We start from the raw sequence: 27,471 nt of genomic DNA, 5'->3' as shown, positions 1-27,471 counted from the left end.
TCTTGAGATGGAAAGAACTCCAGAGATCTTTTCTTCTTGGCTATTAGTTCATGATCACAAACAAATTCCTTAGTTTCTCTCTATTTTATTCATAAATTTAGGCAAAAATATCTCAAAGAGTTATTGCAAGGTTCAAATAGGGTGATCTATGTAGAGCTCCCAGCAAAGGGCCTGGTGTTTGGTGAAACTTAGACCCCATCTCTTGCCTTTCTCTATCACAAAGAATAGGTTATAGGTATCTCCATGAATAGGCAAATCTAGGAATATTTTCTCCAAATAAAGTGCTTAAAACAGATGTCTGCCACTGCTAGGCACAGTGGAAATGAGAGAAAGTCAAAGGAACAAATTATAGTGACTGCTGACAAGTTGGTTGTTGGAGATGAAGGGAGAGAAGACTTAAAGGGGCCTCTGGTTCTGTTCCTTGAACTGGAAGAAAGGAACCAGTCACAGAAATGAGGAGCTTGCTCAAATGGTTACTTTGTTGAGGAAGGTGAGGAATTCCATTTAGATAAGAGTTAAAGTGAAAAATTAAGAGATGATTATAAAATCTAATATCTTGTTATTCTGTAAGTATGTCAGATAAAGCTGCCACCTAAGAAGCTAAACAGACCCCCAAATTCTGTAATGATTAACAAAGAGAGATCAGAAATGTTTCCTGAAGCAACAAAGGCTGTGGCAGAAATCTAATATTATGAATTACATATCCATTCTGAATATGAAAGAATGAAAGTGTGGAGGGTGGAGGGCCCACTGGGAGGTAGCAGAATAACAGTAAACTCATCGTCTTCATAATTTAGCCAAAAGCCTGCCACTTGGCTCTTTATTATTAATGTGGCTGAGCCCTGGTACAAAATGCAAAACAAATGCCATTAATGGGATTTCCCCACATTAAGAATATTGGAAAAGCCATATGTTATGGGTTGAATTGTGTCCCCCTAAAATTCATATGTTGAAGTCCTAACCCCCAGTACCACAGAATGTGACCTTATTTTGAAATAGGCTTGTTGAGGATGTAGTTCGTTAAGATGAGGTCATACTGGAGTAGGATGGCCCTAATCCAATATGACTGGTGTCCTTATAAAAAGGGGACATTTGGACACAGACATGCACACATAGAGAACACCATGCGAAGATGAAGGCAGAGTTCAGGGTGATACTTCTACAAGCCAAGAAATGTCAGATTGCCAGGAAACCACCAGGAGGTAGGTGAGAGGCATGGAGCAGATTCTCCCTTATGGCCTCAGAAGGAACCACCACTGCTCACACCTTGGTCTCAGAATTCTAGCCTCCAGGATTGTGAGACAATAGCTTCTGTTGTTTATGCCACCCAGTTGGTGACACTTTGTTATGGCAGCCCTAGCAGACTAATACCGATCAGCTCCATCTGGCGATGTCCCAGTGCTGACCCGCATTGCTACTTGCTACAGGGGACTTTGCATCTTTTCTTAAGAAGAATGAATTCTTTGGTGGAACCAGATCAATTCAAAGAGTGCTTAAGAACAGATATTTTTGGGGCTTAAGAAAGACCTAATAAAGCTAGTAAGTAAGTGATGCACAAAGGAATTGCCTACATCCAGTAAGCGTGTCTTAAAAGAACAGGAGAGATCCAAAGATGTCAGGCTGATTAATTTCCTATAACTGAAAAATGTCGTCAGCTTGTTGCATAGCATAATAAAAATTAATACACGTAGTTAATTTTCCAGAGTATTCATTTAGGGAGGAGTATTGACTGTTTTGTTCCATCCTAGGGCCCAAATACTCTGTAACTGATAGAATATCAGAACAGTAAATGACTTTAGACAGCACCTCATCTTATAAAAGGGGAAGTGAGAAGAGAAAGGAGTAGGGGGCCAGTGCAGTCAAGAAGCTGGCCCAGGCCAGAGGCCTTTCATCATAGAGACTGAGAAGAGTTGAAATCCTTGGATTGAGTCAGAATCTCTGTCCCCAGACCTTGCTTGGTATAAAAACCTTGCTTATTCCCAGCATGGTCCCTGAAGTTAACCATGCAGAATGCTTATGAAACTAGCCATTTCCACAGCAACTTTGATCCGGCCTCATAAGCCACTGAATCATCATGACTCTAGAATCCAGCTAGTTGGTGCCATTCTTTTTGGTTCCTGACTGGTTATGGTAATGCTGAACTAGAGGAAAGAGAGCTTCTAGAGCTGATGAAAAAAGCCTCGCAAACATGGCATTTTGGAAGGAACAAAATCTGGGAAGTTGTCTCATTATTAATCATATTTGCACCCTTGCTGTTTTTTCTCATCATCCCTTGAAAATTAAGAACTATGGAGTGGAACTGGGTATTTATCTAAAGAACATGAAATCAAAAATTCAAAAATATTTATGCATCCTTATGTTCATTGTAGCATTATTCACAATAGCCAAGATGTGGAAGCAACCCAAGTGCCCATCAGTGGAAGAATGGATAAAGAAGATGTGGAATATATACACAACGGAATACACGATGAAATCGTGCCACTTGCGACAGCATGGATGGACCTTGAGGGTATTATGCTAAGCGAAATAAGTCAGACAAATACAGTATGATCTCACTCACACGTGGAAGATAAACAAATAAACACATAGATAACCGAGAACAGATTGGTAGTTAACAGAGAGGAAGGAGTGGAGGGAAGGCAAAAGGAGCAAAGGGGCACATATGTATGGTGATGGATAAAAACTAGACTCTTGGTGGTGAACATGATGCAGTCTATACAGAAACTGAAATATAATAATGTACACCTGAAATTTACACAATACTATCAGCCAATATGACCTTAATAAAATAATTTTTAAAACAAGAACTATGGAGTGGAATACATCTTAGAGAGAGTCACACAGTCACACCCCCTGGATTTGCACATCAGGAGAAGGACACCCAGAGTGACTGTGCCCTGACTGTGGTTACACTGTGAGTTTATGGAAGAATTGGGAGAAGTTTTCCTGATTCCTCACTCAGCTCTCCTTATATAACACCACACTACCACTCCAGGGAAGACTCTATTTTATATATATTTTTGTTCAATGTGAAGAGAAGCAAGCATCCACGCCTTGCCACTGATGAGTTTAGAAATGGACAGCTCCTCCATGTGAAGTATAGATGAAAAGCAACGCACAGTCATTCTACAAGCTTGGCCGACCTCTGACTCCTTTATGCATTTCATTATCACAGCCTCAGCTCACAGAGGAAATGGATTCTCTTCCAATCACTTCCATTCAAGGATATCACGTTTCTGTACAAAAGCTTAGACATACCAATAGGTACCATGAAAATATACAAATGGATTTAGTAGACAAACCTGTGCCAACACACATCTGGCCTTGCTCTAGGATCTGTGTGTTTTCAAAGTACTCTAAAAGCGAAATAATTCTTTTATGACTAGCCAAAGCATATGTTTAAACCCTCTGTGCCAAGATCTCTGCAGTTCAGCTACTGACTGACAATGGTTGGCAGCCCTGCGCTCATTCAATCCAAGTGTGCAAAGGCCCCCTCTCAATGCAGTGGCCGGCACACCCCTACGGTGCAGAGCTGGCAAGAATTCCACTGCTCTGAGTAGGTCAGACTCCTCTCGGTGTGGAGCGGAGCAAGCAGACCAGCAGCCCGAGGCGACTGAACTCTCAGACTGCTCCCAATTTATTTTCCAGTGACTCTAGTCTCAATTACTCAAGTGTGTAGACCATAAATTTTGAGTCATAAGGACCGTTCCTAGAGTTTCATTAACCTCTTTCATTCTAATTGCTCTTCCGTCACAAGTCTGCATGTCAATTAGGTTGTAAGGAATTAATCCATAGCCTCACAAAGTGCAGACGTCAAAAGAAGAAATGGAAAGTGAACCCTACACGGCTGTAGGGGCTAGAACATGATCACGTTGGCAGTGTTATCATTTGCAGAATCTAATCCTAGTCTAAATGAAACAGATAAATTTTCAGTAATAGGAAACTCCTTTCTTCACATCTTTTCTCCCATTTGCTAATCAAGTAAAACATTCATTTTGGTTGGGACATTGAATTTACTGCTCTTCAAGATTAGGCCTGTTTCTGCTTCTTCATTTTTAGATTTCTCTCTCTACTTTCAGATGCTTGAAAATTCTTAGAGAAACAAAACTTTTCATGCAAGTTACTCAATAAATAGTAAGTGAATGAATGATGCCTCTAAGGGTAATACTTTCCACATAAATGGTTTTCACAACTTAACTCATTTGCTAAAACTATTTGATTTTACTAGATTTGAATTCAAATGCAGTATTTCTTGCTAAAAATCTGAAGACGTATATTGTCACAGTTTTTTCAGAGATGGTGAGTGGTGTGTGAACAGCAGACAACAGTGCGGAATCCTCCCTTCATTCGGGGAGGCAGCCAGCTAAAGAGGAAACGGCACACGGGGAGCTACCGCTCTGAGATCCACCTGACAGTAGCAGAGACGCAGTAGAGACACAGTGTCCAGAAAGAATCATTTCCATTTCCAATATTGACAATTTTTGAGCTGAATTCCCCTCTACCACATTTAAATAAGACAGTGCCTCATTTAATGAGTTTGAATAGAGGAGCATAGTAGACCTAGAAGAAAGAATATTTGAAAAATATTCTGGCCTCTAAATACTTCCTATAAAAAGATAATCCCTTCCCTTTAAAACACCTTATATAACAATACTCAAAAACGTCCATGACGTTTCTCTGTGTGTTTGATTTTGCTACACACAATGTTTTTCAACTGACTCAGTCTTGCCTAAAATTCTAGAAGCCAGACCCTGTCTAGAATGAAGAGTTTAAATCTCAGCAGGATTCTCTCTCCTGAGGGAAAAAATATTCGTCATCATCCTTGTCTCAGGTTGGGGGAAGGTGGCCAGGAATTCTCATGGGTAGACTCCTTTGGTCAGCTCGCTAAGTTTCTGGAACCAAAATATGCCGCCACTGGACTGGGTTGTGAAAGTGGTGTTTACTCAGTTCTCACATTTGGGGGTATGTGGGTGCCCCCACGTAGGAAATGAGAATGGCTGCCTGAGAGGTGTGGGAGCGTCTGCCACAGTTTCCTTTCCAGCGCTTTCTCTCACTGGGTTGGGGCAGCTGGAATTTCTCAGCTTCCTCAGGAAAATGTTGATGTTTATTCAGACTCTCTGACTCCTGACAATGGTGGTCAGATGCCTGTGGCCACCTGTGTCCCTGGATGAGAGGCCGGCGGTCCTCAGGACCGCTCATCCTGCCGTCTGCCACACATCACCAGAGATTTAAAAACAGGCTGGTCCAAGTCAAGTCCTGATAGACGATGCGTAAATGTTTAGTCTGAGGTACTTTCTATCTGTGTCTCTTTCTTTGGACAACTTAAACTTGCCTTCTGTGGTCCAGCTTGGTCCTGACAAAATGAAGTATAGACTGTTTTTCTATCTTGGCCCTGCAAGAAGTAAGACTCCTTTCTGATATGAATATGAAGGGAAGCTGTGAGAACCTAGGACAGATGAAATTGGCAGAATGATTGTACCTTTTAGAAAGGCAAGCAATTCATTCAACATACACTACATGAGATATGACTATGATTAAATATGCATCACATTTACACATTTTATTCTAATATCCCAGTGCACTTAAATCCCAGGCTTCTCACCATGATCCCTGAACAAGGAACATCTGTGTAGGAAAGGATAACTGCAGAAAGAAATGTCTGCAATTGGCCCAAAGACTCTCATGGCTCATCCCACTGAACCTGGATGAGTTTCTCCTAAAGCTGTACTTTATTTATTCCATAGTTAGATAAGATTAAAGTCTAAAATCAAGCCAGTATTTTTTTTCTAGCTGTGCTTCCACAACTACAGCAGAATTGAAAAATATAAAGATGTAGGCATTTCAATATAATGGTTCCGGATGACCCTGTGGGAGTGTCAGGCAGACTAGTTCAGCTTTTCAAGGAAAGGGGGAAGGACGGTCCCCAACAGGGGACTTCTACCATGAATTTGATTTGTAGCTCAGGGAATATCTGGGGAATCAAAGATTTAAACGAAGCACTTGAACTTACCCAAACTTTTGGAATTCCATAATTCCAGTCCAACAGTATAGACATCTTTGAGTTAAAAGATGAGTCATAAAATCTGTTTGCTGAAAGACAGACATTTCTAACTTATTAAATATCAGAACATCAGGGAAGAAAATGACTGGAACCTCTTAGAGTTGCTTACATTGGGCAGCAGCCAAAACAAAACATTCATTATTACTGGATAAACCTTTGTCTACCTAAGCAGCCTGGTTTTCAGATAGAATGCATTACAGACTCAGCATCTGGAAAACTTCTAATTATCTTCAAAATCTTGGTCCAGTTTTTAACAGTGGACTAAGCACAGCTTTGAAATGCTTGGACCGCACTTCCACAAAGGATGTTCTAGGGGATGTCAGGCGAGAGTCGTCAGGACTTCGCTGCAGACCTGGCACTGCTTCTCCCAACTAGCAGGTGTTGGAATGAACACCAGAAGCAGGGAGTGACAGTCAACAGGACGTGTGAAAATGAAGTTGACATCGCTCCACTGTTCTCACTGGCGTGCTTGGTGAAATGCACATCTCTGGACACACACATTCCTACCCACATTTCATTTCCCACTATTTACTTGATAAAAAAATTTGATATGTGAATACAGTAGTCCCCCTTATCAGCAGGGGATACATCCCGAGACTCCCAGGGGATCCCTGAAACTGCAGATAGTTAGTGAACATATATACTATGTTTTTTCCTATACATACAGACCTGTGGTAGAGTTTATAAATTAGGCACAGTAAGAGATTAAAAACAATAACTAAGAATAAAATAGAACAATTATAACAATACACTGTAATAAAAGTTACCTTAGACCTTAGCAACCTCAGCATACAGTTTTTTTCCTATCCTTATTAAGTCAAGAACTTTCACCTTTCTACTCAAAGGAAGGACTTTACGGCTTCTCTTTCGCATATCTGAATTGCCAGCGTCACTGCTCTTGTGCTTTGGGGCCATTATTAAGTAAAACAAGGGTGACGTGAACACAAGCACTTCGATACCGCGACAGTCGATCTGATAATCGAGAGGCTACTAAGTGACTAATGGCGGGTGGCGTCTACCACTGGACAAAGGGAAGAGTCACGTCCTGGGAGGGATGGAGCGGGAGGGCGCAAGGTTTCATCATGCTACTCAGAATGGCATACAATTTAAAATTTATGAATTGTTTATTTCTGGAATTTTCCATTTAGTATTTTCAGACCACAGTTGACTGTGGGTAACTGAAACCCACTGAAAGCAAAATCATGGATAAGGGGGATTGCTGTACATATGTTTACAAGGTGTTATTTATTCTCAAAATAATGTCAATTTATTCAACTACTTTGAGAAGGAAAAAAGTCTATAGGAGAGTTGGGATTTTTTATTTCTGTTTATATTTCTTTCTATATTATATTTCTTTCTATATATACACATATATATACGTATAGAGAGAGAGAGGAAGGGAGGAAGGCAAGGAGGGATTTATTTTAAGCAATTGGCTCACACCATTGTGAATGCTGGCAAGTCTGAAATCTGCAGGACAGATTGGCAGCTTGAAAATTCTAGCAGGAGTTGATGTTGCAGTCTTGATTCAAAAGGCAGTCTGGAAGCAGAATTCCTCTTTTTCTGGGGATCTCAGTCTTTTCTCTTAAGGCCTTCAACTGATTGGATGAGGCCCACCCACACTATGGAGGGTAATCTACTTTACTCAAAGTCCACTTACTAATTTAAACATTAATCACTTCTAAAACATACCTTCACAACATCTAAACTGGTGTTTGACCAAACAACTGGGTACCATGGCTTTGCCAAGTTGACATAAAATTAACCATCACACTATCTTAAGCATAATTCAAATTTTTATCACTTAAATATTCTCAGATAAGTGTGTGGGAAACTATGAACCTACAAATATATGAAGCACGAACTATAGGCCTGTCATAAATTATTCCAATCTCAGACTTCTAGTTGTCATTTGGCCCCTTATCTAGACTTTGCCTAGAAAAGATAGTACTTGGAAGTTATCATTCTTAGGCCTATAGATATGCCAAAATAGGGCAAAGCTAATTGAAACCTAAATCAATACCATAAATAAATTTTTTAATAATGTAGTAAGGAAATAAAGAATTCGAATTTCCACTAAAACTAAGTGCAGTGTGGAAATGGTACTGACACTTAATACAAACTCAATGATAGGTTTTGGGTTAGATTTGATTACCTCTCTCTGGAAACATCAGACATTGACTTATGGAAAGTCTCTGGAGATAACCATGGTTTCTGGAGTAAGGGTGACATCCTCTAGTGGACAGAATCTGCCAGTTTAACTCTGAAACTCAGTGATGGGCAAATATTGCGACCAGAAGGCAATCTGGCATCTTTTTATATAGACGCTCTTAGGTATGACAGCCTCGAGGAGGTTTCTGACCAGAAAGAAATTCATGTGATGTGGTTGTTCTTACACATAGAATCTAAAAGATGATATAAATGCAATACTTTTGTTAACCTTTTCCCAATGATGCACCTTTAATTCCTACAGAATTCCCTTCAGGTGACCAGCTAGACGGCCCGGTGCCCTAGGCTCTCTGGTTTGTCTTTGTGATTTCCACTCCTCACTTTCAGCTCAATTCTCTTGATCGTTCTTCCCATCTCACCTCTTTCCCAGGATCCCGGCTTTCCCTCCATCCAGGAGCATCTTCCCTTGCTAATATGTTTCACTTCCCATACACACCATTGTGCCCAATATGTCCCTGTCACCTCATATTTTTATTACAGACTCCCACTTTCACCCCAGTTGGAGAACAAAAGAGAAAACTCGGGCCTTTCGCAGGAGCTTTAAACTCTCTCTTTTACAGGCCCAAAGATGTACAGCATATGAAGACGAATCTGTTGCTATTCTATTGACTGATTTATTGTTATAATTATTATAAAGCTGTAACAAGACCAAGGGCTTCTCAATGCTTGGAACAAGATGTTTTCTGTCTCTCGTGTTGTTTTTCTACCTTAAATGTGAAAAAAAAAAAGGAGGAGAGAGTGATTGCCTTAGCTTTAGCAATCAGAAAGCTTTTCTCCGTGACTGATTAGGACTGAGCCACTAGGACATCTGAAAACCACTGAGTTAAGAAAAAAAGCAAAGTAGAGTCTTTTGGCACTTACTTTACAGAAATGTTTTATTTCATACCTGATGCCTTTTGGTATGCTCTGATCGGTCATTGAGGACCAACAGTCTTTGGCCTGGAAAAGCAATGAAATAAAAAATACTGAGTTCCATGATGTTCCCAGCTTCATAAAGCTGACCTAATTAAGCAAGAAGTAAAGGTTTCCAGAAAGCACAAAGCAAAAGGGATAAAAAGGGTAAAATTTCTTTAGGATGAGGACGCACCTGTTTCCACTATTGAACTGTTACTTTGCCAAGCATCTGCCTCGTGGTGCCAGCTCTGTGCTGCCTGGTACAGTGTCAGCCTTTAGGAGGATGAATGTACTTCTTTGAAGCTTCAGTGCTGTGACCTTGAACTTTCTTGATCACAGACCCCATCAACAAAATTATTGCCCACACACCCATAATGTATGTCTATTTATTTTTAAATTCTATAACTGTGCCATTTTTATAATATATTATGTACATTATAAAACTACATAAAAATAATTTAAAATGAGAAAAAATATAAATAGAAGTTCTAGTATTTCTTCCTGCATCCTAGAGAATCATGTGGTACTGCATAAGGTACACAACACCCCATACCCTTCACTTTGCAGACCACTGCTTTAGCAAAGACTCCCCTTCTATCAGCCCTTTGCTGCCAGCAAATTTCCCTTAATTCTAATGCAAAAAAAAAAAAAAAATCTGCACCTCCCTAACCCTTGCTCTTCTCCCTCTGAGAGGCAGGTCGCCTCTATTTCATTCTTCCAATTACTACATGAATCTCTGTCACCATCAATACTCTGAAGATACCCTTAGCAAGGCCAATCCTTATTTCTACACCAAATGGACAGATTTATTTCAGATTGTAGCCTTCACCTTGCTGCAGCACCAGATCTTATTAACCACAATCTCCTTAAAATACTCTCCTCCCTTGATGTTTGGGATCGCTGGCTGCTGGGAACCAAAACCACTCGAGGTGGCCTAAGTGACAGAACCCAGGACGGTACCCCTCTGGACCTCTGAGGGACCAGAACCAGAAAGGGACAGCCCGCAACCTAAGTTTCTTCCTCAAGCACCCCATGTCTCCCACCCAATCTCTCGTCGCTGCTCCCCAGGTCTGTGTGCTTTGTGTCAGCCCCGGGTGGCTGTCCTGACCCTGGATGCACATGGCCTCCAGTTCAAAAGCCCGGGAGATGCACGGGAGTCTCCATTACCGTTACACCCACTGAGAGGGAGAGGCCTGCCCGAGCAGCTTGAGTCCTATGCCGTGTCCTGGTCTCCAGGCAGCTGTGGTCAGCAGTTTGAGGGCTCTGAGGGGGCAGACGCAGACTGGGGTGGAGGGAGGGTATGTTCCCTCCCTTGGATTCCTCCACCACCCTTAATACAGGTGTTTCCCCTTCTCTCCCTGGTTCTTTCTCCATCCCACATACTCATTCCAAAGGCCTGGCTTCTGCAACCACCCGACACTGATTGATGTCTGCCTCATAAGGCCCATGGCACCCATGCCCTCCATATCTGTGTCTCCACCCTGCGATCCATCCTGAGCTTGAGGCCCTCTCTATGCCCACCTGCTGCCCCTCTGCCTGATGTCCTGCAGCCACTGCGAGCCCAGCGTGTCCAGGCTGAGCTCACCACCTTCAGCCCCACCACAGATCTTCCCACACATCCCACCCGCTAGCATCACCACCCCAACCGGCCACCCACACCTGAGAGGTGCTCCAATTAGACTCCTGCTTCTGTCTGGATTAGGTACTGGCTCTCTCTTGAGATTTCTGTTGAAATGTAAATTTCTTTTGCTCTAAAATACATGCGAAAGCATCGCAGTTTTCAAAATCCTTCTGCTTAAATAACAGAGGGAATTAATATTGATTAACTAATCGTAAATGAATTCAGTATGTATCTTCCCGGATAACAAATAGCTGTCATCGAAGAAACTGATGCTGCAGAGTGCCTTGGAGAGCCATGGGACATTATCTCTCACTTATTATTCACCCCAACCATAGAAAGTAAGTATTATTAATATTCCCATCTCACAGGTAAAGAAAGACACTGCTACGTAGAGAGTTTGAATAACTTGTGCAATATCACAGATCTAGTAAGAGGCTGAGGCAGGATTTTAACCCATATTCCGGAGCTCAAGCTCCTAATTAGGGCAATATGCTTCCTCCTTCTATGTTGTGGATTTGGCATATGGTTAAGAATACAGGCTTGGAGGTCAAACAAAATTGGTACGAGTTACTGCTCGCCTGCTGGGCCAGTTACAAAACCTCTCTGTGCTTCCTGGTCTGTACAATGGTGACAAGAGAGCTTGGAGGGCTTTGCAGAGTAAATGGGAGTGATACATGTGGGTGGAGAACATAGGGCTTGGCACATACTTCTTGTTCAATAAGTGGTACCTGTTACCTAAATGAAGCCATGTAGTCGAGACAGGCACAGCACGAGTTACAGCCTCTGCTCAGCCACCAGCACTCTGGGTACCTTGCGCAAAGTTCCTTAACCCCTGGGGAGCTACGTTCTAAAGAAAGATGCTGATCAAATAAAATAAGGTTCCTAGTGGTGGAGTGTCAGTCAACGTGATGGGTAGAAGAGTCTTAGACCCAGACGTGATGCACAGCAGGCACTGATGGATGTCATTTCCTTTCCCCTTTCAGAGGGTGGTGAAGCCAGGAGAACCTGGTCAATGTGCCATAATGGGATCTGAAAACTCAGTTGGGTAAAATATGGAATTGCATTTGTTGCATAACTGCAAGGTTAACGGAAGGGCAGGGAGCCAGCTGGAATACCAGGCGACAGTCCATGCCCAGCCAGGCCTGACCTCAAAGGGGCAGTTATAGACTCTGCTGTAAACATGGCAAGTACTCTGGCTCTTTGTGGGTGATTGTGGGTGGAATTGGGAGTTCCAGGAGAGTGACAGTGTTTCAGGAATCTTCCAGTTAGTGGGTAACTAGCTCTGTGGGCTCAACCTGGAGAACTGGAGAATCCTGGAGTGCAGAGGTCCATCCTCCACCTCTGCAGGTCTGGTCGTTGATTCCCCTGAGATCGTACACCCAGCTTGCCCTCCCCATCACCCACTCCTGCTCCCCTCCGCCCCAAGAAGATGAGAACTTCTGGTCCACCTCACTTTAAGATCAGGGTGCTGTAGCACAATTTGAGTGAACTAAATAGATTCTGATGAGTGTAGTATAATCAATCTTTCTGAAGTGATAAGTCCCAGATGGAGTCTGATGTTTGTAGCAATATCTAGTTGAGATTCTCCTGGCTGGGAGGCAAAGAAGATGTCCTCTCAAAATGCTTTCCAGGAAAGTTGCAAAATATTGTGCCGCCCAACCCTTTAATCAAACGATGGTGGCATTTAAAACATCCTGTACTTCAACATTTTTATTGTCTAGGTCCGTGTCTATGGTGCCCAAATGACAACTCATTTTACAAATTCAGTGTAGCACAGGTGACCACCCCATTCCACCAGGACGCAGACTTTCTATCCAAAAGCCAAAATGTCAGGAAGGACCATGAATACATTTGTGGCAGGGACTGCTAGGTACCAACCTAATATCCGTTTTTCCCATCTTCTTCAAACAGAACTCTGATTTTATTCTAGATGGCAATGTACCCAGCTTAAAAATTAAATTTCCCAGCCTTCTATGAAGCCAGGGATAACAGAAGTACTTAGGTGAACATCTGGCAAATCTTAAAGGGAACACTGACCCAGCTAAGAGAGAGGATGTCTTGCTTTTTTTCCCTTTCCCCTCTTCTTCCTTTCTATCAGCCGGAACTCAGACATAATTACTGGTGCACTAGCAGCCATCTTAGACTGGAAGGACATCTTGAAGCTAAGGTTGGTGTCTTAGCTCGGGCTGCCATAAAAAAATACCACAGACTGGGTGGCTTAAACAATGGATATTTATTTTCTCACAGTTCTGGAGGCTGGGAAGTCCAAGATCAGGGTGCCAGCATGGACAGTTTCCGGCAAAACCTCTCTTCCAGGCTTGTAGACGGCTCCCATCTTGCAGTGTTCTCACATGACCTATTCTTTGCGCACACAAGGGTGGGGGGGGGGAAAGGAGGTGCACTCTGGCCCCTCTTCTTCTCTTCTTATAAAGACACTAATCCTATTGTATCAGGGCCCCACCCTTATGACCTCACTTAACTTTAATTATTTCCTTATAGGCTCTGTCTCTAAATACAGACACATTGGGGGTTAAGGCCTCAAATTATTAATGGGGGTGGGGGGGCACAGTTCAGTCCATAGCAGATGGGTAGCAGAATTTTAGTAGACTCTTGTGACACTGAAGCCAACATGGGGCCACTATACAGCCCTGGACTGCCTGTGTCTGAATTTTCTTTACATGAAGCCAGAAAAAAAAAAAATCCTCCCTCTTGTTTGAGTCATATATTTAGAATTTCTATTATACTGAATCAAACCTAATCCCAAATTATGTAATATATATTTATCTATTCATTCAACAAAAAAAAATTTAAGGATGTTCTATGTACTGGGTACCATGCTGAGTGCTGAGAAACTAAGGATCATAAGAAAAATCAGATGAATTCCCTCCTCTGATGAACTCACAGGTTTATGGAGGAGACAAACATAAATATACAATTCAAATTTGTAGTGTTGTAGCAGGACCAAAAAGAAAGTGAATAAAATAGACAAAGATAGTTTAGCTTGGAAGGTTGGGTAGAACTACCCAGAGATGAGATTTGACCTTGCCCCTGAAGGATGTGTGGAACTTCAGCAGTTTAGAGATTGGAGTAGTCCAGACATAGAAAACAGTAAGAGCCAAGGAATGGAAGCATGGAGGAGCATGGCATGGCCATTGGACAGTGGGCTGTGTTCCGTGAATAGAGAAAGGGAAGATGGGGAAAGTAGCTGGAGAAGAGGCCAGAAAAGAAAATAAGCATAAGTGCCTTCTACACCACACTTCTTAGGTTTTTGGTATTAATCTCATGGCAGTGGGCCACACTGAAGGGTTTTTAAGCAGTGACGTTAAGGAGTGATGTTATTAGATTTACGTTTTAGGAAGATTGGTGTAGAGGTGGACTGGAGGCCAGGGGACTGTGTAGAGGACCGTTATAATAGTACTAACAAGAGACGATGAGGGTATGAACAAGGCTAAGCGACAACGTGTTAACTCTTATCCATTTCAGTTTCATCCAGCTTGTCAAATGAGCCGCTAACCAGCCTGCATAGACCAACAGACTCTAACCTAGCATTACAGCAAAACTTCTGACCCCATTAAATAGTATTTCTTGAAAAATGGTCTTTTCTACTGTCATTAGGCATATGTAGAAGAAATTATCAGGTGGCAGGCCTTCTGAACACCCCTGGGACAGGGCAGGCCTCCTACTTGCTGCCTACTTTCCTCAAGTCCTTGGTTTTCTCCACACTGACATCTCCCTACCTAGACCAGAAGCCCCCAGGAGTGCTGCTCCGCACCCGGGCCTGCTCACTGGGCTCTACTCTTCTACCTCCTGTCTGCTCATCACACTCCCTTACTTCCAAATGGATCTCCTTGGATATGATACCATTTGAAATGCTATCACCATCTTGGTGTCAAACATCTGAAGCTATGCATGAATTATCCTGTGTTCCTACAACAGAGTTCTAATTAGATATGGATGCCTGTTTGATTCTGAACTGTGAAAAATCCGTTGTTATGGTTGCACCTCTCTGGGAGTGCTGTTTCTACTCCTTTCCTTCCTTTCAACATCATCTCCCTTTCTGCCCACATGCACTCCTCTAGCATTGGATGGATGTGTACAGTAATCTCTTCCTGGTAAATGAAGCGATAAATGGGAGCATATCAGAGACAGAAGGAAGATGAGTTGGTGGCCAGCCAGTTAGAAAGTCAAATTGCAGCAAAAGCACAAAAGGATTAGCTTTTCCTTGACACCGACAACGAGGTCATATTTTGTGATATTTCTTTCAGAATCTCAAAGGGCAGAGGGAAAATACAATGCATTGATAGTTCTTTGCCTTTCACCATCTATTGAATAAGCAAGCAACATTTTTTTCTTAAATTTAAAACTTGTTAGTCACTCTTGGGTTACAGATTTATTTTATCTGAACATCTCCGTAATGTCTAAATCCACATGTCAATTACACACACACACCATATATGATTTTGTTCAAAGTCAGACCATGTAAAATATAAAAGTGGGAGACTCCAAAGAAAATGTGATTTCCTTCCAAAAAGTCCGCTATGTTCTGATTTCAAATATTGACTTTTTTTCTGGAAATCTCCACTTGTTTAAATTGTCTACACACCAAGCTGGGCTCTCAGCTGGAACACTCAAAATCAGGGACACATTTCTGTACATATTTTTAAGGTTTATTCACATTTTGTTTCAAAGCTACAAAAAATCAACTTAATCTGAATCACTCTATAAGCTCATATGCCCCTATAAACTTTCCCTTTGAATATGAACCATGAGGATATACTCTTGCTTAAATCACTTTCTCTGTTTCAGTGCTGTTTCAAGAGTTCAATATGTGTTTATTGTTGATTTATTTAATCATTCAGCAATTTGGCAAATATATATTGGACATCTATGTGGCAGACCCTGTGTCGGGAGGTGTGGAAATATAAAGATTAATAAAATTAATATTATAAAGATTAATAATCCCCTACACTCAAAGGGCTTTCAGTCTGGCAGGAGAGCTGATATTATCGCACATATTTACAGGGCTTTGTGGTTTACAAAGCATTTTCAAATGCGTTCTTACATTTAAATGTCTTCATAAAAACCCAGTGAACTAGCAAAGTGGGTGTGATTAGCTCCCTTTTACAGATGGGCAAACTGCGTCATCTCTCATGAAGCTCTACTTCACACTTGATGACCGTCACAATGGGTTTCAACCTGAATGGAATGAGAATCACCTGGGAAGCTGAAATGAAAATGACCAGTGCGTGGGTTCCCCTCCAGAGATGCAGATTTTGTTGGTCGGAGGTAGGGTCTGGGCATGGGCAACTTTTTTAAGTCATGAGATGATTCTTCTCTACAGCCAAGGTTGAAAACCACTGCTCTCCTATTACTCAACTTCTTGTGATTCTCGTTGGACACTGAGCTGTTTCCCATCTCTGTGTCATTGCTCGTTTGTCCCTGCTCTTTCCACTTTATATTGAAATCCCACACACAGCCTTCCACTGTCTCTTATTCACCTTTTAAGCCACAATTCCCAGCACAGTACCTCGTGTACAGTAGGAACTCAGTGTTTCTTAAACTAACTTCAACTTGTTCACAAAATACACTAGTTTGTGTTGTTGCTTCTGCCTCATCATGGTCCCCTCAGCATAGTCCCCTCATCGTGGTCCTCTCATCAAGGGATAACACCTTTCATCTGATTACATCAGCTGGTTCATTTTTGTCTGCTTCTCAGTAAGAAACTGGGTTAAGTCTCCTGGGACAAGGCAGAAGGACAAATTAAGTGGCACTGTGATGTTCTACGCTCAGAATCATCCCTCCTCACTAATTCCTATCATTTCTACTCCGTCTCTGTCTCCCTGTGCTACATTTCACAGGACAGTGAGGGATATGACCCTTGACCTCCAGCTGCCCAGCTCATCCAGCCAAGGCTGCCTCACCAGATCTTCATTAAAACACAATTTGTCCCACTGTCTGTTACAGATACCCCTAGCTGGGTCAAAATTCAAAATGTGCACCTCGTTGAGGCCGTTAACTGTGGAATCTGCAATATCCACCCAGTACTCAGGAAAGTTATGTCTGAATAATAGATCATTACAGTGTATTTTTCTAGTAGGAATAACGCTGTTTCTAAGAAATACAAAATCAAGTACTTTTACTCTGCAAATAAATTAAACTATTGGTATGTTTAAAATAATTTCTAAAAATTAACCCCATAGTAGAAATAAAATATAAATGCTTTATATTAGTTTCTGGGCTTAAAATTAACTCTTATTGGATTGTAAATGTCCATTTCTGTAACTATCAGTAAGATAAAGCTGTTAGCTGCTATTCACAGGGTTTTCATGGCCAGTTTTTTCAGAACTGGGTGGCCAGGTCCTTCTTCCTAGTCTGTCTTAGTCTGTAGGCTCCACTGAAACCTGTCCACCATGGGTGACCCTGCTGGTATCTGAAATACCGGTGGCGGAGCTTTCAGCCTCACAGCAACATGCAGCCACCACATTATGACAACCACACCACAGGGTGATGTGGTTCTCTGACCGAGACATGAACCCAGGCTATGGCAGTGAGAACACAGACCTTAACCACTAGACCACCGGGGCTGGCATTCTGGATTTAGTGGGACACAAAGTGCGATGATTTTCTGTTTTGCTAATGCTGCTTTCACTGGGCCAGGAGGAATCTCCATTTCCCTTCTCTTTGTGAAATGTCTGTCAGTTTCCATAGTCACTTTCAGTTTTCCAGTCACTTTCAGTGTGAAAAAGTCTAGTACAATTTAATCATTTCAAACTGTAACCTCATATCCTCCCTTCTCCCAGCTCAAGTTTAACTTTGGCTTAAAGAACACAGAATGGAGAAGGGGACTGTGGTGCTCCTGGAACACCCCATGTCCCCTTTCTGGGTCCCTTTCTCTTTGGCACTCTGGGAATGAGGGAGAAATGGAAGATAATAAGCAGTGTTTCTTATTTATCTCTTGCTACAGTAGTTTTCACTGTGAGATGATCTCGATTTGATGGCTCTCCAGTGGACATGTAAGTGAGTTCTTTAGAGGACTCTGTGGGGACTTCCAACTGCACAGTTTCTGCATGGGAGATTTGCCCCAGTTCAACATTCTCAATCTCCAACAGCTCCTTCCCATAGCCATCTTGCTTCTGGGCTGCCTTTGCCCGGAAGATTTTGACCCACAGGTATTGCATCCATCTTGACATGACAAACAGCAGGAGTGAGGTGCATTCCTGCTTCACTCCTGTCCCCTCCACAGTGCGTTGCCCATCTCTCCATTTCCCTCCCCTCTGCTGAAGTCGACATAGAGGACATTCAGCAAGTCCCTTGCCTGGGCATACGTCCCAGCAGAGAACAAGATGCCAGACACCCACTGTGGCCGACTCCTTCAGTCTCTATTCTTTTGGATCCCTTGATTTGGGGACCACAAAGAAGCACGATTCTACAACCTCCATGCAGGGGAAGGAAAAGTTCCAGCTCTCTCGTCTTAGACTCTAGTCTTTCTCAAATTTCTCTAGTCTGCTCATATAGACTGGTGGGCAGGGTAGATTGATGTTTGGAGTAAAATAGCCAGTTTGGTCACCTTTTAATAACAGCTGAAGAGGTCTGGCCCCAATAGGACTCGTTAAATAACTTTATTAGAACATTAGGTAGACTAACCTGTTGTTTTCCTCTTGTTCACCTAATTATTCTATACATTGCAATTTCTAGTCTTATTCTTTGCTTCTGAGGCATATAAATGCTCTCTTTTTACTTAGGTCACCAAGTACTTTGCCTTCTGCCATTCAAAACTTTCTCAAAACACCTTGCTCTTCCTAGACCAAATAATTAATTAACTTTACACTATCTAATGCTAAAAGTTATGAGCACTAAAAAATGTTCCAGTTGGAAAGGACCATCATGAACTCAGTCCAATTCTCTCCATTAACTGGTAAGAATAGCAGATTTCAAAAGGTGAAACGGTTTATCTGAGATTATTGAGTTAATTAGTGGCAAAGATGGAACCAGAAATCTGGCCTCTTAGCTTCTGAGAGATGAAATTCCCCAAACCCTCATAATGTTTCTCACACCCACATCAACATGACCCCAACAAGAAAATTCACATGAACTGAAAACATTACACTTATTGGATGATACATTTAATGTACCATGACATTAAAGAGACATGAAAAGGTCATGATATACCACAAATGATCAAATAGTCACTTTCTATACTTTATAATCTGTCTTAAGACTGAGTCCTGTGTTCTGTAAAGTCAGGTAAGTTCAATCTTCATGCTGAGTCATCATTACATGTTGGCACCATGCATTGGGGATGCACTTGGGAGAGACATCATTGCACAAAAGTGTGTATTCAGATAACAAGTTTGGCTTAAGGCCATAGAAACCAAGTTTCCGGGCAAAGTGTGTCATTTTGCAGCTGTTTCCTGCATCTGTAACAACCTCCCCACAGTTAACCAGATGAAGCTGGAGGTATCAGGACGTAACCTGGGAGTTTGCCTCTTGATGACTCCTCTGGGGTGCTGGGGAATTTTAGTACAAGCAATTACTAAAACATCTATAATAAGCTATTGTAGGATGTACTAAGATCAGTGAATAAGAAGAATTATAACTCAAAACCATCTTTTCCACAAGCTTCAAGAAGTTGAATTAACTTTACCAAAATATTTGTGGGAAATATACTCTTCTTACGAAAATCTAGGTGTGCATATCTTTCAGGAATATCTTTGGAAATATTTATGGGAGAGTAATCTTGACACCAGGGATAAGAAGTACAGCCTAAGAAAACTAATTTAGCTCCATAAAGTGGACATTCCAAAGTCCAAAAGCAGGGAGACACAGGGCAGAGCAAAGGAACTGTAGATTTATAGAGTGTTTATATATGTAATGATATGGCTTCTCAGCCCAGCTTCCCTACTTGGGCTCATTCGTGTAACTAATCTTTATTGAGCTCCTAACTGCTGCCAATAGTGGAAATATAAGAACACTATACAAGACATGGTCTCTACCATTTAGGAATTTATTGCTTCTTTGGGGAATGAGCGAGTACACCCATCACTACAATGCAGAGGAAGTTAACAGCAATGCCTCTTGATCTTGCTGTGCATCTTTCTTGTTCCTGGGGTCTACTCATATCTCTGCCACTACAGGGGAGGCTATCAGAAAGAGCAATTGTGTCTTATTGATCTTTGAGGGCTTTGTAGTGTTTGGAAAAAGGCAAATATTTCATAACTAAAAGGGATCACTTTGTGAATGAAGCTTTACAATTTATGAAAAACTTTAAAGTCCATGAAGCCACTTGGATAAGAGACTCCATAACTCTGTGAGATAGGCAGAGCCTATATGGTTACCCCCTTTTTACAGTCAATGAAAACAAGATTCAGAGATCTTAAATTAGTTTCCAATATAATAAGTGGCAGAAGTGTGGATAGGGCCGAGCTTCCCATTCTCTCTGTTCTTACTATAGCCTGCCACCTTGGCACTACAATGCTGCCTCCTTAGTCTGTGATAAGTGATCTGTAATGTTAATGGATGTTTGGAAAAGAGAGAGATCATGTGAGTAATCAAAAAGACGTCATGAAAAAGATGGCATTGTTCTTCAAGTTTCACTTCAGGACTTCTCTATTATTAACTATATTTCAGCTAACTTTTTTTTGTTGTTGTTATTTTATTGTTTTTTCTGCACCATATTGAAGATACTATTTTAAATTGAAAGCTTCTAGAGAATAGGTAATATTTTTTGTATATGGGGAATATTATTCTGAATACCTACTAGTAATAAATATTTGATTTTTAACTACTCAGTAATTGCCCATCTTAAAATTTTAAAACTTAGATGCATACAATTATAGTGCTAGAAGTAACTAGAAATAATGTAGTGAAGTAGCCCCTAACATTTTGGCTGCCCAGTGTCCTCTTTATGAGTCCTCCCTGTTTTAAATATTTGCCTATTTTATTTAATCCAAAGACAAAGAAAACATAGCACCAGTCCTCAAGGAACTCACAAACTAACGAGAGATATAAATAAGTGTATAATGAACATATTGTCCTCTCCCTGTCTCATGCCCTTTGAGACTTCTTCACCCAGTGCATGGGGCCACTGTTCATCCAAATGCCCATGCCTCAAGCCTAGATTTTATTCTTGATTCATCTTTCTCTCATAGCCCACACCCAATCCACTAGAAGTTTATCAGCATAATTCCTGCACTTAATTCAGAGCCCTACTCAACCAGCACCTCCTTAGAAAGACCTTCCTTGACCTTTTCACTTAATGTAGCACCTCTCCCCAAGCTCTGTCACCTTCTATCCTCTTAAACTGCTCTATTTCTCCCCTGGCACTATCACTATCTGAATGATATTATTTCATCCCTTATTTATTTTTTTATTATTTATTTCATACTACAATGTATACCAAATTCATGAGGATAAAGACTTCTTATTCTCTGCTGTATCATCAGCTACTAGAATACGTAGTAGACACAATAAATATTTGGATGGCTGCATAGATGGATGAGTGTATGGACAAATGGATGACTAAATGGATGACTATATGAAGAAAAGGGCACAGTGGGGGTACAATGAAAAGCAATGACTAATATACCTGAAAGAAAAGCTAAAGATGGTGGCAACGAGCTGGGCTTTAAAAAAATGAGTAGAAGTTAACCAGACAGATTAGGCAGGGAGGGGCAGTGCTGGCTAAGGACATTGACAAAGAGGTGGGGGTGTGTGTGGATGTTTCTGTGAAAGGTTAGGATCCACGTTGGGATCAGAAATAGCAGGAGAGAGCCGGCCCCATGGCTTAGTGGTTAAGTGCGCGCGCTCTGCTACTGGTGGCCCGGGTTCAGATCCCAAGCGCGCACCAACGCACCACTTCTCTGGCCATGCTGAGGCCGCGTCCCACATACAGCAACTAGAAGGATGTGCAACTATGACATACAACTATCTACTGGGGCTTTGGGGATGAAAAAAAAAAAAGGAGGAGGATTGGCAATAGATGTTAACTCAGAGCCGGTCTTCCTCAGAAAAAAGAGGAGGATTGGCATGGATGTTAGCTCAGGGCTGATCTTTCTCACAAAAAAAAAAAAAAAAAAGAAAGAAAGAAAAAAAGAAATAGCAGGAGATGAGGCCGTTTGTTAGATCGAGGCCGTGAATTAAAAGGCCTTGTGTGTTTGCTAAGGAGTTTGGACTTGCCCTCTGGATAACATGGAACAGATTTTAAAAACAGAAATACCACGATCGGGTCTGTGGTGGCCATGGGTTGAGTGCACTTTACAGAGGAGAGAGAAGAGTCAAGGAGACAACTTAGGACATTTTCACTACCATCCACGAGTTCAGTAGCGAGACCAAAGGCGCTGCCGTGGACATGGAGACAGAAAGACATAGATGAGCAATGTTCCTGAAATAACGTGAAATGACAGAATTAAATAGCTGCATTTGGAGAAAGGGAGAGATGAAGAAACTAAGAATGATTCTACAACCCCTTGCTTAGGAAGTGTGAAGAGAGTGATGGGTTAATGAAAATAGAGAAGTCAGAAGAGGAGTCGGGGAGGATGAGGAGAGAGATGAGCTCACTTTGCAGCAACGGTAAGGTGTCTGGTATCTGTCGCTCGTCAGGTAGTTGGGTATTTGATTTTGGAGCTGAGACAGAGAGATTGACCATAAAAATACAGGGTTTGTCGTCATAAGAGTAGAGGTGGTGGTTGAATCCATGAAACAAAACTTCATGTATTAGTAATTATTTTTGTACCTTTAGCATACAAAACAAAACTTCTAGTCAGAACTACTGACTAGAAACCAATGCTACCACAACTGTTGATAACTAACGAAAAACAAAGAAACTTGAATTTTTAGTTGACCTTTGGTGAATATATTATTTCTAAATTTTTTTAACATATTGTCAATAACACACACTCCTTATTCTTCACAAATATCTAGAAGGGAAACAAGGGCCTCCAAGTTAGAAACCAATGACCTAGTCCAATTCTTTCAGAAAAAAACTTAAACCCAAGACGTTACACCAGGTTAGCATGAATTAATTCTTATCTTGAAATCGGGTGTGCAAGCTCCACGGCCAAGTAAACTCCTTGGATCATTTTTAGGATTTCCCCTCAGCTCATTTGATACAGCAGGAAAAGAATATGGGCTGAGCAGTATTTTGACCTAACGACTGATGAGTTCTGGCACAGCTGCCATCCTATCTTTACCTCTGTCCCTTAGCCAGGGGATGGGGGAGACGTGCACAAGGAAGAAGAAGGTCCGTGGAGGAAGGCACAAGAGGGAAACATACAGATTTTGCAAGCTCTTTTCCATAAGGAGACAAAAGCAATTTTAGCAAGTATTGTCCCCAGTTTCTAGAGAATACACCTAGACGGCCAATTTCTTGGAGGTAAGATGGAAGGATCCCAGATCAAGTATATGAAAACAGGACTTGCTTAAAACCAGAAACTGTTCAGTTTAACTGTGGAGGAAATGCTTGTCTTTCTTAAAGATTAAAACTTTATTTGAGAACTATTAGGAAAATTAAAGTATAGTTTTGTATAACGCCTATGTTAAATGAGAAAAGGCAAATATAAAATTTTATATGCAATGTCATCGTAAACATGATTGAAAATGCATAGAAAAAAGACTAGCTAGAAATACACAAACTTACTATTGGTTGTCACGTGTGGTAAGAATATGCATGATTTTTTTCTGCTCTTCTAATTTCTGATTTTCTATGAATGTGTTATTTTTGTAAAAGTTAAAAACAAAATAAATTTTTGGATCACCTACGTAGTTGGGAATTTTTTTCTTCCAAACCTATAAACCACCTTATCTAGCAGCCAGCCCTTGGTAACAGAGAGCAAGCAGGGCTTGGCCCTGGTGCCCATGAGCTGCACATACTGGAAGCCTTACCCAGTAAACTGGTCATGTGGACACAGTCATGTCACCTGGTGGGATGTGGACCAACCTAATTGTGATAGAGAACCTGGGGATCACCTCCAGTCCTCTCATCTCGTCCTGTGACACCATACCAGTTGTTAGTGATAAGGTTCCTCTTGACGGAATCTGAAATAATTTCACCAGATGTCACACATCCTTCATGGCAATGAAGAGTTCTGAGGTCACTTCTTCCTTCGCTATCGTCTAGGTTGTGTCCCGATTTTCAGCTAGTAACACAATCCGAATTCCTTAGTGCCACATCTTGCCTTTATGTCAGCAAATATACAAAGTAACACTGTTTATTTTCCTATAAAAGTGTTTTCATTTTTAGAAAGCCGCTTCTGACCTCATGAAAGAAAAACACAAAGACTACAGAAGCTAAACTTTGTCACTATTCAGACCTTTGAAGAATGTTCAAACCATCGATCTGCAGATCTTAAGAAATACAATGAATTTCAGTAGAGGGTAAACACCATCAATCACTAATTTGCTCAATTTTGTTAGCCAACTCCTTTCACCCTCTAGAGAACAGAAGTGAATCCAAGAGGAATAGGGAGATGTGAATATATAATGACTGGTTTCAAAACCATATTTCTTGGCAGCCATCGTGGGGTTTGTTTTATCCCCTATGCACCGGCAATCTCTACCTTGGAAAATCTTGCCTGGGCATCAATCAAGCAGCAGGAGATGGTTTCTGTTTGCCGAAGCAGAGCCTTGAGAAGGAATCAAGGATCCTAGCAGCACACTACTTCTGCCCACGTTTGGGAACCTTCTCAGACTTAGTGAAGGCTGAAATCAATTGCCAAGAAAAGCCTTCAGGGTTCAATTAAGAGCAATGAGATGTTGGAAAATATCTAACAAAATCAATCTCCCAAAACAGCATAGAATGTGAAAATTCTGGACACTGTGGGCAATATATTCTGCCAGATCCTTCTGATTATGTTTGGTGTATAATTAGGACTCTTCCTCCAGAAAAGTTTGGCCCTCTTTTGAAGTAGGAAGGTGTACAAGATGCCTCAGGTCTACCCTAAATGACCCAGGTTATAAGAGAACTGGAATTATTTTTAAAAAGAAATAAATACCCACTGAACAAATACTCCCAAACCCATGGCTTTAAGACACAATTTCAGGGATATCTACCTTTGGGATGATCATCTTTTTTTTTTTTTCAGAACAGACTTGAATTAACTGAGAAGCAAACATTTTGAAATCATAGAATGTGAGAACCATAAGCAGTCTTAAATATCATTTAATCCAACTTCCTCATTTTCTTATGAAGCCGCTGAGACCTAGTGGCTTAATGACTGGCCTAACATAATACAGCTCCTCAGGGTGAGAGCCCTCGAAATCATCTCTCACGTTTGAACACAGCTTTGGGATTCTCAAGCACTTTTTCACCTAATGGCTCATTTGATCCTCAACTCAGAGGATTTAATCCTCAACCAAAGAGGCAGAGACTAATCAGTGGGTGGGCTCTTGTATTTCTGACACAGTTTCAAGCAAAATAACACATCATTTGGGAGGAAAAAGGAGTTCAAAAACTGAAAAATGTTCCTCTTGATTCAATTTTGTCCGGACATTTATAATAATGTCAGGAGATTCTATGTTCTTATTTGTGTTCTGTCTCAGAATCCTACCAGGATGGATGACCACCTAACCGTGAACTCTGCTAAAGTAGGAGGGATTCAGGTTTTGAAAGAGAAAACCCTTATATTTTTATTCATTGAAGAACAAAACAAAATTCTTTCCTCTAAAAATAGGAGTTTGTTAGAGGTGGGCAGATACTCACCTATGGGTAAAAGTTGAGGCACAGTATTTTCTGGAATTGGGGATGAGGCCTGTCTTGAGCTTGAAGGTCTCTTCCATTCCTGGAAGTTGGGATTCATTGGCTTTATTTTCTTCAGTTCAGTAGGATGGTCTTCATTTTCAGTCTTAATACTTCTCAGAGATCTTTTAATTCTGAAATTCATTAAAGTCTGAATTCACCTAAAAGTTGACTAGTTTAGCCATAATATTATCTATCAAGCGCGGAAACTAAATTGAGCCTATCCTGAGACCCACTCTAAGCATGACTAATGTGACTTCCACTCCTTTCTCACTCTCTTTCTGAGGACTGATGTGGAAAGCTAGACTCCATTAATGCCTAAATAAACAGAAACTGTCTTCCTTCATTCCACTCTAAGCATCATAATTTTTATAATATATTGATGAAAAACATATTTTAATCATGCTTAAAGTGATGTCTAACTTTTTCCCAAATCAAATAATAACATTCTCGAATGGCTGGTTAAGCTCTTTTCTTCCAAAAGCTACTAACTAAACAGCCAGACTAGAGCAACCAACAACTCCGTGCTTTGCATGGAAGTTAAACTAGAATGTGCACTGAGTCGGACTTGAATAACCAGGGAAGTTTAATGAAATTAGGTACAGATGTGGGATTACAAACATTGGCATTTCTCAAGTCTGGCACAATCCGGTATCTGTCTTTCTGCTTCCCTAACATGAGAGGTTTGCTAGCACCACTTCTCGTTAAGTCACGTGAGGTGTAATTGGTCCAAGGCTCACATTCCCATCAGTTGTCCCTCTTGGCCTATGTGTCTTCAAATATACCCCATAAGAGACAACGATAAAGGATGTGAAGGCTAAGGGGCACTAAACTAAGCTTCACGTTTCACACCACGACCACCATTCATGAAAAGATTTTCAACCTGATTTTATTGTCCTGTAGATAAACAGAGTTTTATTTTTTTGAGGAAAAACATGGGCCTTTGTCACACTTCTAAATTACAACATCTGTGCTTCTGTGTAGGCTAGATAAGTCTGTCCAAGACCAAAAAAAAAAGAAACCATTAATCCATAGAAAATATCAAAATCCATTTTCCTCCTCTCAAATTCATACCTGGACCAAACTGTAAATACTGACTCCAGAGGCAATTTACCTGGAAAGGAATCTGTAAAAGCATGTTAACAGCATTCTCATTTCATTCTTCACATCGGACTTGACTCAAGACATTTTGAACAATCTAGCTGATGATCACTTCCACATGACAGATGCAGTAGCATTCTCCTCTCTTTTTCTCTCTTCTACATTTCAGAGTCTGTGACTATTTTTAAAATAGTTCTAAAGTGTAGTATTGCCGAGGGGAAAAAAAGGAAAGAAGATGAGTACAAGGAGTCTCGTGGTTGCACGTGTCTTTACACTATCTCCTACCTGATCTTCATCTTTGCATATAAGTCATCTGCTAGACTGCAATACAAGGAGCATTACATGTTCTGGCCCCTCTACTAAGCAATAACATATTGTGCTGCCTGAAACTGGAAATATTTTCAATTGTAAAATCTAATATCAGATAAAAACTAATGAAGAGAGATCTCCTGTTGCATTGACTTGCATTGGAGATATTTCCAAATTCAAAATCTAATGTTGAAGAAAAACTAATGAAAAGAGAGATTTAAAACTCTTCCTGAGTATGAAACTAGGATATTAGGTGAACTGTGTAACTTACTACAAGAGCAAGCCCAAACTGATGGCACTTTTTCATCTACGTAAGTGCTCGAGCACCCCTTTTTAAAGAAGTCCAACCTTAAACAAAAGAAAAAAGGAGGGGCACTTAAAAGCAACCTACATTTTTACTTAAGTTTCTCAAAGTGTTTCCAAAGAGAATTCCACTTGTAATATACAGCAAAAATGTCTCTAAAAATATTCTTCATCCATTTTTCTCCCAATGTCCCACAATGAACAAATTCAGCTCCCCCAATT

The 27,471-nt window shown here is 41.0% G+C and overlaps 1 long non-coding RNA gene across 1 annotated transcript; it reads right to left on the bottom strand.

The window, feature by feature from the left end:
- Positions 1-8,172: 8,172 nt before the first annotated feature.
- Positions 8,173-26,844, bottom strand: LOC131414660 (uncharacterized). The gene is made up of 3 exons (XR_009222211.1): positions 26,651-26,844; positions 25,501-25,670; positions 8,173-9,229 (listed from the first exon to the last, which is right to left on the bottom strand). It is a non-coding gene; the product is annotated as an uncharacterized LOC131414660 (long non-coding RNA).
- Between the last annotated feature and the right edge of the window lie 627 nt (positions 26,845-27,471).

This window comes from Diceros bicornis, chromosome 15 (genome assembly GCF_020826845.1).
Source record: "Diceros bicornis minor isolate mBicDic1 chromosome 15, mDicBic1.mat.cur, whole genome shotgun sequence".
Classification (NCBI taxonomy): domain Eukaryota; kingdom Metazoa; phylum Chordata; class Mammalia; order Perissodactyla; family Rhinocerotidae; genus Diceros; species Diceros bicornis.
This window is presented reverse-complemented; position numbering and strand designations above follow the sequence as displayed.